Source organism: Onychomys torridus, chromosome 5 (genome assembly GCF_903995425.1).
Source record: "Onychomys torridus chromosome 5, mOncTor1.1, whole genome shotgun sequence".
NCBI lineage: Eukaryota > Metazoa > Chordata > Mammalia > Rodentia > Cricetidae > Onychomys > Onychomys torridus.
Window position 1 is genome coordinate 25566874 of NC_050447.1, and position 13850 is coordinate 25580723.

Here is a 13850-nt window from a genome sequence, read left to right on the forward strand (position 1 = left end):
TTATAACTATGCAAATCTGACCCTGATATATTTATGTTGTACTCTATAAAAGCCATTGTACTGATGTAATTTTTATTATAGTAGTGATTAATTTTTTAAATAAATCATAGAATTTATCTAAATCCTTTGCAATTGTTATTAAAAAGTCTCCACATTTTGTGTTACATGATTATGTTTCTTTACAAATTCTGACTCACTTTATATTAAGATAATATATTTGTTTACTGATCTGAGGAAACTTGCATAGGTTGCATAGGTATAATGTTGTGGATATCACTCTGTATAAATAAAATGCCAGGCAGGAAGTATAGGCGGGATAAGCAGAGAAGATAATTCTGGGAAGTGAATGTTGGGGAGGAGAGACACTGCCAGCCAATGCCATGACAAGTGAGTCATAAGATACAGCTAAGCCACAAGCCAAGTGGCAAGTTATAGATTAATAGAAATGTCTTAATTTAAGATAAAAGAAGTAGATAACAAGAAGCCTGCCATGGCCATACAGTTTATAAGTAATATAAGTGTCTGAGTGATTATTTTATACATGGATTGTGGGATTGCAGGGGCTTGGTGGCACCTGGAGAGAAGCTCTCCTGCTACAATATAATATTGATCTTGTTCCAATCAAGGATTATAATGTGATTGATATTTCAGTTACTCAAGATCTGTATTACAGAATCCAAAAATTTAGTTATTATCTATTGAAATGCCTTTTTGTCCCTTTCTTTCTTGCCTGCTCTTCATACACTCTGTCTCCATACTCCCCTTTTTTTCCTCCTCTTTCTCCTCTGATGGTCAGTTTCTATAGTTCTACTGCTTTTATGACACTACTTTATTTTCTATAGTTTGGAAATATTGTACTGTATCTGCTGGGCAGTTTGTTTGCACTAAAGCTTAACATGAGATCCTGAACAGTTCTGGTCTATTTCATCTGTCTGCATGGAGCAAAGCAAATTATCTGCATTTTGTGCAGCTAATAATAATATCTGCAGCTTGATAACCAAATGTACAGGTTGTCCAGTGTCTAAAGCCTACATTTCACACTCAGCATTGTTTTAGTGGAAGTTTCTCCTTTGTTAATGTCAGAGTTGGAGAAGAGTATCTCTGAACTAAACATCATAGTAGGACTTTTGGTGACGGATGTTTTTACAAATTAATTTAGAATCTAAATTAAAATTAGAAATTTTTAATATTTTGCCTACAACATAATATGTCAATATAGTCTTATCACAGCTGAGCACATTCATGCTTAAAGACCCCTCCACTGTACCAAACAGTTTGATGTGTGGCAGACTACAAATTTCAACAGTACTATTAGAAAAAATATTGTGGATGATTTTGTCCTGTTCCCATCTATAAAATATTTCCTGTATTTGTCACTTAATAGACTTGTATTTTTTTAGCACCAATCACTTTGATTTATGTGTACTTTTCATACTTTATACCATTTTACTAAATTTCTGGTTTGTGGGAGAGAGTATGGTATTTAGGCAACGTATAGAAAAGGGATTGAAAATAACTTTGCACTTGTGGTGCTTTGGATGAAAATGGCCCCTATGGGCTCATCTATTTGAATGCTTGATTTCTATTTGGTGGAACTGTTTATGAAGGATTCAGAAAAGAATGGTAACTAAGATAAGCAGTAGTGTAGAAAAAACAACATTCCAATGACTTTAGGCAATTAAGTGACACAAAAGCCTAAATACTTGTATTAACTTAGAAATATTTTCATATTATCACCTAGAGCATGGTACGGAAATGTGATCTTCTTGTAAGACAAGCTGTGGTACACTTAGTATTCTCAATTCCTGATTAACTTTTTCTTATATAGTATTAGATATCCATTAAACTGATTAAGAAATTCCAACTTTCAAACTGGACTTCCAGGCTTATTAAAAATATTCATTAAATGTATTAGAATAACAATTAAATTACGTTTTATTTTGTTCATTATGTTATCAAATTATTGTAATAAACTTTAATTCAGCTTATTAAATAATTATAACACTGTGATAGCTCAATTAATAATTTTAAATATTTGTCTTTGGATTCATGCCATATCCATATTATAAACAATTATTTGAAAAACTTATATTTTCTTTGTTTTATCAAATTAAATTTTTTCCAAACATTTTTTAAAAATAAATGGCAAGAATTTTCTTTCCCTACAAATAAGATATCAAGAGCAAATACAATACAACTTTACTGCCCCAAAAGTCATCGATTTTAAATCTCTATTATTTTGCTTGGAAATGCTGTATTTAAATTATTTAAAAATACGACATTTCACTCTGGAATTTTTCTGGTACTTTCTGTTTCCTTTCATCTTCATTTTCAACCTTTACAAGTTCCAGTACAAAATGAAAATATGACTTTAACATATACACAAGACCAACACAAAATATTATATTAAAATTGGCCTGATTCTAAGTCATACTGATTTCCTAATGCTTGCATTGTGGTTGAAGATAGTATTCAATGCATATGTTAAATTATATTTCCCAAAATATTGTATTAAATCAAATATACCTCTAATAGTGGATACCATCTTAAAACTCAATTCAAAAATGAAGAGCTATTAGTACAAAATACGTGTATTCCAGGATCTGAAAGAGGGTTTTGCTTGTTTATTTTCCTATTGCAGCATAACCAGTCATTTATGATTGATCAAGATATATTCTTTATACTCATAAAAATCATCCAATATAAGTATCTTAGTTACATTCATATTTCTGTGCAGAGGCATCATTTCTGAGGTAACTTGTAAAAGAAATCATTTAAGTGGTAGCTTGCTTAGAGTTTCAGAGGATGCAGGTAGCACGGCATCAGGAAGGCATGATTTTGGAGCAGTAGCTAAAAACATATATCCTGACCTACAAGTGAAAGAAAGAGGCAAGAGACTGAACCTGTCCTGGGCTTCTAAAATCTCAAAGCCAACCCCACTGGCATACTTCCTCCAACAAGGCCACACCTCCTAATTCTTTCCAAAGTGTTCGAACAAGTGTTGATCAAGCATTAAAACATGTGAGTTTAAGAGCCATTATCATTCAAACCATCACAACAGATAATAAATTTTTGGACAATAAATTGTAAACAGCTAATACTTCCTTGGAGCTTTTAGAAATCACAGTAGAAAGTGTTAGGTACCCTGTCCAGATAAGTCATAGAATATTAAACTATTGAACTCAAGATATTTTAGTGTATGAATTTAAAATACTATTCCTTTTTCTGTTCCTATTTAGAAGAAATATTTGGGAGGAGGACAATATTTCAACAATCCTACAACATGTTTAATAATAAATATTCTCAGCTGAGTTTACCATCGAACACAAGTGTACTGTGCTGGGTCACAGTGCAGAAGTTCCATACTCAGATAGCATATTTTTAAAATGGAACACTGTATTTTCAGGCTCCAGATGTGGGGAGAATATTTCAGCCTTGTGCTTTGGTCCCCATCAAAAAAAAGAGAAATATGAAGTCCTTAACCCCAAATCTTACTGTGAATATTGACACAGAATATTTGAACCACAAGGAGAACCATGCATGGAAAATATAACACAATAGCCAACACTTGTTATGTGAGAAAGTTGATTTTATTACTTTAGCAATTTGAATAACTAGAATAAGATTTCCTAAGAACAAGTACCCCAAATATGTATATTCATTTTCCCACTACATATGTAGATATGAAGGAATAATGTAATCTAAATGTTGTAATAGCATTACTTGAAGTCTAGGCCACTTCCCTTTAAAGACAATCCATGTTCATTTTGAAAATATAAATCTTGAAGATATTGAATTGATGCTATCACATCTTAAGATGCAATCAAATGGACATAAAATATTCTCAAATACGCCCAAGTCAGAAATGTAGAATGCTTGCAAGGACAATATATAATGAATTATAATACTCACATAAGAAAACATTTCTCAATTATATTCTACCACATTTATACATTGTAATTTATATATAATATGTATTATCAATAACATTATTATTATATATTTACATTTTTGGTTTTTTTTCTTTAGTTTACCTCTGGAATAGAGACCAAATCTACTGTGTTTAACACTGTGTATTGATTTCTAGCATAACATAAATGTCTACATGATTTTTTTTTTATTATGTGTTTTAATTTTATACATCAGCCATGGGTTCACCTGTCCTCCCCCCTCCCACACCCACCACCCCTTCTACTCAGCCCCTCCCCTCCATTCCCATGTCCTCCAGGATGAAGACATCCCTGGGGATTCATTTAAACCTGATGGATTCAGTACAGGCAGGTCCTGTCCCTTCCTTCCAGGCTGAGCATGTGTCCCTGTGTAAGCCCAAGGTTCCAAACAGCCAGCTCATGCACTAAGGACAGATCCTGGTCCCACAGCCTGGGTGCCTCCCAAACAGATCAAGCTATTCAGTTGTCTCACTTATCCAGAGGGCCTTATCTAGCTAGGAGTTCCACAATGATATATCCTCTGTAGACTGCTGGCAATGGTTGAGAGAAAGCCTGATCTGACCTAGTCTGGTGATCAGATGACTAAACACCCTAACAGTCGTCTTGGAACTGTCATCCAATAACTGATGGAAGTGGAGGCAGAGATCCTCAGCCAGGCCCTAGGTGGAGCTCCAGGTGTCCAACGGTTGAGAAAGAGGAGGGACTGCAAGAGTGTGAATTGTTGAATCCAAGATTGGAAAAAGCACAGGGACAAATAGCCAATCGAAAGAAAGCACATGACTACATGATTTTTAAAAGATTGTGTTAGTGGTAACATAAAAAGATTGTAATAAGATCACACTAATGATGTGTTAACTTGAGGTCTTTCAGAAATTGAAATGTTTAATACATGGTTATATATACTTTACAATACTGAACAGAAACAGAGACCTGTTCTATTTTCCATAAAGAGTCCATTGTCAAACCACCCAGACTGTCTTTGTTTGGCATTGCTTCAGGCTGTACAGGGCTTTGTAAGATGGCAAACTCAGTGACTCTGCATTCAGAAAGATAACTTGTGCATGGGAAGAGGGAGGAGACTGGCAGAGGAGGGAATTAAAGCAAGTGGCATTATTAAACAAGAATCCGAAGTTTATAGGAAAGTTATAATATGGAGTTTGTACAGAATATATGAACATTTTGGTTGATGTGATTTCCATGCATGAGTAGAATTTGAGCTCAGGTATCATATATACATAAAATGAATATTTTATAGCTCTATTAAAAGAAAATATGACATGAGAGTATAATATGATAAAATTCTGTCATGTAATCTTTGCTGAAATAAATTAGGTTGAAGTGGGCCTTACAAAGTGTGCTGTAGTGAGCAAGCAAATATTTTATTTTTTAATTAGTGGATATTTAATTCATCAATAATAACCACTTATTTTTTAATCCAAAATAAACATAGACTACTCAGATAACTCTTTTAAAGCATGGAGGACATTTAAATCCCTAAAAATTGAACTTGATCCTATGAAGAATGCACACAGACCACTTTCTAGTCATCCCATCACAAAAAGAATGCAGTTCTTAGAGGATTCAGAAGCCAGCACTCTAAGGCTGCAGATGAGATAGAAAGAAGGAATACAAATAGATGAGAAGTCTGGGTGTCTTCAGAAGAGAAGGTGGTAAACAACAAAGGCAACAGGGTACAAACACAGAAAGAAAACGGGCTCTGAAAAGAATCAGTGATTCCAAATTCTGAGAACCTAATGTCTGTAGTGCAGCTCATCATCTTCATTGTAGGGTCTTAGGATAAATAAAGTCTGCACAGAACGAGAATGAATTCTGTTTGTCCTTGAATAGTGAACATGTTACTAATGGAAGTAGGGAAAATAAAATAATCAAGTTACAAAGATGTATAAAATAGGACATCTTTGCATTTATATTTAAGCCAAAATTTACAGTAGCAAATTGTTATTCTATAAGACAATGGTAAATAAACTTATGAAGATTTAATTTCTAGAAATAATTTCCACTCAATTATTACTCATTGTAAAACTTTTATTGTGTATTTCAATAATGTGGAGTTAATGAGTTTTATATTAATATGATGAAAGCAAGTTAGTAGTTTCTGATAAAGTTACTTGGAAAGTAGCTTAATACATATATTTCCATTTAGTTTGTATACTCAATATTCCAGTAATAACTACAAACAAAGTGCAGAAGTTGTTTTCATTCTCCATAGTATTTTAAATGTACTTTGCTGTGATTTAATTACAATTGCATTATAATAGTAGACCCTCATCTAATGATATGTTTAAGGAAAGCATCAACACTTCATTATTAACATATCAGAGACTTTGTTTGTGTTTTCTGTCTTTTCTGCACCACATTAGCCAGAAGACTTTATTTCATCCAGAACTGTAACTCTGACAATATTGAGCTATACATAGTATTAAGACGACCTTTCCTGTCCTATACTGTACATTGTTTTTGTGAATTACACCTACTGGGGTCTATTAGGTGCTTGAAACAGTTTATTTTTCCTTACATTTATGAGATTTCTTCAAAAGTACTTGCAAGGATACATTGGATAAATTGACAGTGAAACATGAGCATTTATAATCAGATCAAAACACAGCACAGGCAACCAAACCTCCCTTCACTGTGCCCAGGTGGCCACCAAGAGCAAAAATGTAAAGACACCTGCTGCACAGGGAAGGCCAGTACTACATAGACCTCTTTCACTGTAAGGTCATGCATGATTTACATCCAGCATCTGGATCATTTAGCCAGCAGACTTGAGAACAACTGAGCTTATTTTTTGTTTGTTTGTTTGTTTTTGTTTTTGTTTGTTTTTAGAAAGAAGTTTTTGAATTTTAAAAAGAATGCTTTGGATATTTTATCACTCTTCAGTATTTGACCCTTAGCTGCCACCTCTGGCTGAAGAAAAATTCTAATTATTTTATTAAAAAGTAGATGTGATTTTTTAGTTAAGAAGCAATGTTTAAAGTTTTATTATTATGCTTTGTTTTTATTTCTTCCAATACAAGATGCTTTTTGTTTGCATTTATTGTTTTATTAACAACATTGATTTAAGATTCTAGAAAGAGTTAAACTCAAAAGTGAAGAGAAGTATCAATGTTATATACATGCCTCCATAATTAGAAAATAGAATGTTTTGGTGTAAATATAAGTTCAAAGAGAAGACAAAGCATTTATGAAGTAGAATATTTAGTTTTCATTTAGTAGATAGTAAATGAATTACTATTTACAATAAGATGCCTCTATCTGGTTGGTGGATTTCATAGCAAATGTGGTAACTATTAACACTAAGGAGGTTTGTAAAGACTGTGGAGTCTTCAGTCTGCAATGATTACTTAGGAAGACTAACTTCTGCTTGATATTTAAATTTTCAGATGAAATGAAATGAATCTGGACTTTCTTTGACAATTTGTGTATAGAAGCACATGAGTCCTCAATATTCAACCAAGTTACATTAATGATGTCATATATTTAATAGTTTTGATTTTCTGTAGTTTTCATGAGTAATATCACCAAATATTAAAAATATAAAATATGTATGAGAAACAATTAAATTGGTGGTATCTCTGTTTCCAAGATTTTTGAAATTTTATATGCGTGTATCAAGTACATACATATCACCAACAATCAATGTTTTGTTCTTTATAAGCCTAAAATACAGGTTTTTAATTTTAATAAATGAGGTTCATTTTCTAAATTAATATAATGTTTCAATATGTAGATACTTGATAAATGAAGACCACATGAGAATAGAAAGAAGCAAAGTGCTAGAGAGATCCCCAGGAATCCACAAAGATACCTCCACTGCAGACTGCTAGCAATGGTCAAGAGAAAGCCCGAACTGACCTAGTCTGGTGATTGGATGGCCAAACATCCTAACAGTCATGCTAGAACTCTCATCCAATGACTGAGGAAAGTGGATGCAGAGATCCACAGCCAGGCCCCAGGTGGAGCTCCAGGAGTCCAATTAACAAGAAAGAGGAAGGATTGTATGAGCAAGAATTGTTGAGACCAAGATTGGAAAAAGCAAAGGGACAAATAGCCAAACTAATGGAAACACATGAACTATGAACCAAAAGCTGAGGTCCCCCTAGCTGGAACAGGCCCTCTGGATAAGTGAGACAATAGAATAGCTTGAACTGTATGGGAGGCATCCAGGCAGTGTTACTTGGACCTGTCCTTAGTGCATGAGCTGGTTGTTTGGAACCTGGGACTTATGCAGGGATACTTTGCTCAGCCTGGGAGGAGGGGACTGGACCTGCCTGTACTGGATCCACCAGGAATCTACCAGGTTGAGCTGCATCCCCAGGGGAGTCTTTGCCCTGGTGAAGATGGGAATGGGTGGTGGGCTGGAGGGAAGGCAGAGGCAGGGGTGGGAGGGGGAAGAACAGGGGAACCCATGGCTGATATGTAAAATTAAATTAAATTATATAAAAAACAATGCAGATACTTATGATCTCATTTATATTCAAGTACATTTTGAAGTCTCCAGATATATATGGGTTGTGGGAGCAAGCAAATACTTTATTTTCAATTAATGGGTATCTACTTCATTAAGAATAGTCATTCATTTTCTACTCTAGAATGAGTATAATCTATTAGTGGAAATATTCTACAGCTTGGAAGACATGTAAATCCCTAAATTACACATTAGAGTCCATGAGAAATGTACAAAGGACACTTTCTATCCATGTTATAGAAAATGAATACAATTCTTAGAGAATGTAGGAAGCCTGCATTTCTGGCACCAGGTCTTTAAATTTCATGTTTGGTCTATATATTAGCTAATTTATAGTCACTATGTAAAGTATCTGTAAAAACAATATAAAGGAGGAAGGATTTATTTTGGCTCCATGTTTCAGAAATGTATAGCCAGTGTGTCAGAAGAGGATGATGGAGTATAGTTGACATCATGGCCTCCAGGAAAGAGATCAGGAGTATATGGGGATGACAGGAAGGAACCTTCCACAGCATGCTTCTCTGTGACACACAGTTTCAGGCTACATCACACCTTCTAATGTGTCTTCTGCCTTCCAAAATATTCCTGCCACTGAGTCTGGACTAAACATTCAAAGCAAGTGCCTATAAGACGTTCATGCTCAAGTGATTATGTGTTTGGCTTGGGATAAAGTAAAATAATGCTAAGTATTCTATTCCTAAGGGTCTTCAGACATTGATAAAGTTTAAAATTGTTGTGTACAGTGTTTATATGAAGATTTTCTGGTACTAATTCTTAATTGTCCTTGATCACAGCCACCGTTACATTAAATGCCTTAGCTGGAGTTTTAAAGATTCAGAGTAATGATAGGTTCAGTTCTACTTTTCCAATAGATGGATAGTGATTATTAAAAGAATAATTTTCTTTTGTTTAACTTTCCATTTAATTAAAAAGACTGTATTTGCAGAAGGAGCTTCATATTCACATAAGTATTGAGAAGAAAACAGGTATCTATTCTATAGCTCATAGATTTGAATATATGCAACATTTCACATAATAGAGGTCAATTTGTTTAAATTGAAGAAACTAAGTTGATACATTATAATTCAGAGTTTGTGTTGGTCCCACCTAGTACTATGTTCTCTGTGGCTTAAACAAGTGTACAATGACATTTTTTTTCTTCAGTACAGCATCACATTGTGTCACTGCCCTAAAAATATAAAGCATTCTGCCTCTTCAACTTCCTTATCCCCAAGTGGAAAGCATTTAACCCCTCATCATTTTGACCTTTTTAGAATGCCACAAAGGAGAAATCATAAAACATTCAACCATTTCACATTGGTTGTTCCCTTCACCCCTTCCTATAGCCTTTAACTAGTTCATTTAATGATGAATAGTACCACATGCTCTGTTTTTGCCAGAGTTCATGAGTTCATTCACTGAAGAGGAATCTGGTTGCTCCTAAGATTTGGAAATTCTTGATAAAAAGAGTAACCTTTGTGTGAGGTGTATTGTGTGGATGCGTTTTTAACTCATGTGAGTAAATGTCAAGGAGCAGAGTTGCTGTGTATTGGACCATGAGTGTCCTCAGTTTTATAAGAAACTGTCAAATGTTTTTCAAAGCATCTTGTTCTTTGCATTCTCACCAGCAACTGCATATCCTCGTCAGTATTTGACCTTGACCGTGTGCTGAGCTTTTACCATTGTAATAGGTCGGAAGTAATATTTTATTTTGTTTTAAATTTGATTTTGTTACTGACATACTGTTTATTTACTTGAAGAAATGTTCACACCTTGTGCTTATTTTTCAATGTTTTTATTTTCTTATTTTTGACCTTAAGAGCTCTTTGCATATTTTAGAAAATAGTCATTTATCAAATGTAAGTAACATAAATGTTCACTTTGAATGAATTACATTCTCATTATCTTTGGTGTCATTCATTGATCATAAAATTATCATTTTATAGATCTATTTTATCATTTATTTCTTTCATGAATCTTGTCTTTCATCATTATAACATCAGTTTTGGTTTTTTTTCAGTCTTGATTTTTATATTTTCTATAAGTAGGCAATTTATAATTTTAATGCACTCTTGTGCCAATGATATATCTACTTTCAAACTATAGTTCCAGAAGAAATGATTAAAATTATTTAAATTCTTCATTTTATAGATTTCACTGTTTTGTCAAAGATGATGTAAGTACATTCACATAAGCCTATTTTTCTCTTTGCATTGTTTCAATACTCTTTCATTTTTTGCCAGTAATATATTTTATTTATTTATACTTTAACTGGCTAGGCAATATGCTTATTCATGAAATTTTCTGCTGTCCCCAGGATATGATAGCTGTTTTCTGGCCTGCTGCTGGGTGGCACAGCATTGTTCACCAGAGTTACTCACACAGTTCACAGAAATACTGCCTTTTCAAAAGGTATATAATATGATATAATATAATAAAATAATTCTTCCATTTATTGAGATAAAATAATGTATTGTCTCATCTTTCACTACTTCTATCTTGTATTAATTTTTAGCTGTAATGTTGCTAAATAGTTTTTACTATTCCTTTCTTTTATTATTTGGCTTAGAATTTTAATTTGTTTCAAAAAATTTACTTTTACTAGAAACAATGTATCATAATGCAACATTTAAACATAAACTAGTTTAATTTGCTTTTTCATTCTGTTCTATTTTTTTCTGTAAGCCAAGCTGACCTCAAATGTACAAAGATCCACCTTCCTTTCTTCTTGAGTGCTCAGATTAAACATGTATGACATCTACATGTAGTGTATGTTATACTTCACTTTTAAAATTATGTATGTGTAGTTTTATTTCTAATGTTAGAAAGATTCTGTTTCTAAATTTCAAATTCAACTCTTTCCTTATAGGTGTGTAGGCAAGCATTCCAATTTTATTAATTAAATTTTAAAAATCAGCTATATTGTTTATTAGACACATCTGCATTGTAGATAGATTATTTTGGATCTCCAGTGAAGTCATCTAAAAATAAAAATAAGTTGTATTTCATTCTTTCTAATGTGTATAATTTTTCTTTTTTATTGCTTTGGAAGAGGTTTTCAGTACATTTGGAAAGGAATATAGAGACATTGTAATTTTGTTGTTTCTGACAACAAATTTTAAAATAAAATTTCAACTCTCTTTCTTGCCTATTACATTATTTGATTTTCAAAACAACACATGCAGTAACTATAAATAGGAATACATCCTTCAATACACACATACCTTAATACAAAAACTATTTAATATTAAGATAGTGTTATATGGAAACTGTCCCTTATAGGCTCATGTGTTTGTCTAGTTGGTTGGTTCTTGAATAATGACTATGCTTTTGGTCACTGTGAAACCTTTAGGGAAAGAGGCATGTATGTCAGAGGTGGAAGACTGGTTGACATCTGTTCTGACTAGAACATTCTTTTTCTTGAATGGGGATGTAGGAATCCATCCCACGGCCATAAACTTCCCATGTCTTTTCCACTATGAAGGACTTCACCTTCTAAACTGTGAGCCCAAATAGAGCTTGCCTCTATGAACATTCTTCTTCATTATCTTGTCACAAATGATGAGCTTAAACATCACATGAGGCTACACTTAGATGTAATCAATTTATTGTGCTGAGAATGAAGGTTGAAATTCAGATGTTTATTCACTTAAACCTCTGTATCAATCACATCTCCCAAATTCAATTCAACTTAATGTGAATAGTTACCAAGTTGTTCTACAGTTTACAGATTAGTAGGCATTGCAGCCAGCTCAAAATGAGATTACATGGTTATTGGCTGAATTTTACAGCTGAACTTAGATGTCATTAGCCAAAAGCCTAATTACTTACAGATGGCTTTGGTTTTAAAGGATTTGAATTTGGCATTTGAATTTAGGCTGTCATGTGTCAGCAGACCCTATATTGCATTACATTTTGTATTTTTCAACTAAAATACAAAAAAATAATATTCAGGGTATTGTTTGTTTGTCTGTTTGCACCAGTTAACTTTCTAGTACATTTCTATGTACAGATATCAATGCTTCTGGTTGGCAATTATGGGCAACATGTGTGCTTCTCGTTGGCAATAATGGGCAACATGTAGCCTATTTTTGAGAAACAAAAGTTGTCCTACTTTCATTATCTACAACTCACTTTTCCTTTCAACTGAAATGAAATCTATATTATAGAAAACTATATTGCATAGTTTTACATGTGATGCCCTACTAGTTTGAATATTTATTGTATTTGTTGTGTTTGTATATGCCCATGATAGTCTTTGCCCTCAAAGTAGTGTGTGTGTATGTACGTGTGTGTGTGTGTGTGTGTGTGTGTGTGTGTGTGAGAGAGAGAGAGAGGGGGGGGGAGATGTGGAGGGAGGGAGGAGTGAAGGAAGTTTGGAGGGAGGGAGAAGGAGATGGAGAAGGAGAAGAAAAGAGAGAGGGCAAGGGAGAGAGAGAGTGTCAGTTTGGAGGTGAGAGGTTGACATTAGATGCCTTTAATGACTCTCCACTTTATTCGTTGAGGCTTGGCTTATCACATTACAGATCTGCACTGATGTGCATGGGCTTTCACATGGGTTCTGGGAATTGGACTCAGGTTCTTCATACTTACATATGCAAGTGCTTTACTTACTGAGCTATCCCTGAGCTCATTCCTCATGGTTTTAATTTGAATTTAAGTAATCTGTGTATATTATTTTTGAGGATAATTCTAAGCATATTCACTATCATTCTTACTTTTCATTTGTGATTATATATAATGAGGATTTTGAATGCATAAACTAGAATACAGTTATTTCAAAACATTGTTTTGCTGCATTAAAAATAGAACAAAATCACTGCTTTTAGGGAAATAATAAAAAGCGCCCCCCCCCCCAGTAATTGTGACATTGGCTTCTGTATTCTGTTTGTCCTAATTCTTGGCTGCTATTCTGTTGGCAGAAACTTTTTTTTTTTTAATGTGTAATTGTTCAGAAATAAAGAATACAAAACACCTAATCTAATCTTTGTCTTGACAGTGCCCCTACTAATTTCATACTGTTGACACAATTGGTGCAATTGTGATGAAATCTAGCAGTGAATAGGCAAGAAATGAAATAATCTCTTTCATTGACCATCTATCCATACACATTTTATTGGTTTGACAAAAATTTTTAAAATGACTTTTTGTCAAACAGAGGTTGACCTAGATCCTAGCACCTGAAATGCAAAATGTGGCATACATAAAGAATGATAGATTATTGCAAGAGGTGGTAGAGACAGTATAGGTATTGTCAAATGTTCCTCACTGAAAATTGAATCAAATTGCACTCTTACCAGCAGTATGTATCAAAATGCAATGTTTCAGAAATTGGTGTACTTCTAGAACCAAATTTACCTTCTAAGAATGTATACTTGAGAAAATTCGCATGAAAAATATCTCTGCTGTGT